Source organism: Cicer arietinum, chromosome 5 (assembly GCF_000331145.2).
Source record: "Cicer arietinum cultivar CDC Frontier isolate Library 1 chromosome 5, Cicar.CDCFrontier_v2.0, whole genome shotgun sequence".
Lineage (NCBI taxonomy): Eukaryota > Viridiplantae > Streptophyta > Magnoliopsida > Fabales > Fabaceae > Cicer > Cicer arietinum.
In genome coordinates, this window is record NC_021164.2 from 10580513 (window position 1) to 10581601 (window position 1089).

A 1089-nucleotide genomic window follows, 5' to 3' on the forward strand; every position below is an offset into this window, starting at 1 on the left:
TTCGGTTTCCGTGTCAGATTTCAAACATTAGCCATCGTCTGGTCTGAAAATACAGATTTTTGTCCATTTTTGTCGGGGGTACGAAACTCGCCCGAAACGTTCAGATGAAATCGATGACCGAGGGTCCTTATAACATTCTTCTTCTAAATTTATAATTGTGTTTCGGTTTCCGCGTCAAATTTCAAACACTAGCTATCATCTTAGTTTAAAATACGATTTTCGATCCATTTTAGTCGGGTGGTACAAAAATAACTCAAAATGTCCAGATGAAATCGAGGACCATGAGACTCTTATAGCATTCTTCTCCTAAATTTTTAACTGCGTTTCGGGTTCCGCTACAGATTTCAAACACTATCGATTGTCTTGTTCAAAAATATTGATTTCAGTCTTTTTTTGTCGGGTGATACGAAAATCACCCGAATAGTCGAGATGAAATCGACGACCGGGAGACCATTATAGAATTCTATTCTTAAATATATAACAATGGTCCGAAAATACAAATTTTGGTCCATTTGTGTAGAGGTATTCGGAAATTGCCCAAAAAGTCCTGATGAAATCGAGGAACGAGAGACCCTTATAGCGTTCATCTTCTAAATTTGTAACTATGTTTCGGGTTCCGCGTTAGATTTCTAACAATAGCCATCATCTTGTTCAAAAATACTAGTTACGATCCATTTTAGTATGGCGGTACGAAAGTAGCTCGAAATGTCCAGATGAAATCGAGGATCTGGAGACTCTTATATCATTCTTCTCATCAATTTATAACTGTGTTTCGGGTTCCATGTCAGTTTTCAAACACTATCCATCTTTTTGTTCGAAAAACGGATTTGGGTCCATTTTTGTCAGATGGTACGAAAATCGCCCGAAAGGTCCAGATGAAATCGAGGACCGAGAAACCCTTTTGACATTCTTCTCCTAAATATATACTATGTTTAAGGTTTCGCGTCATATTTCAAATACTAGCCATCGTCTGGTTTGAAAATACAGATTTTGGTCCATTTATGTCGAGGCGTACGAAACTCGCCGCAAAGGTTCACATGAAATCAAGGACCGAGAGTCCCTTATAGCATTCTTCTTCGAAATTTATAA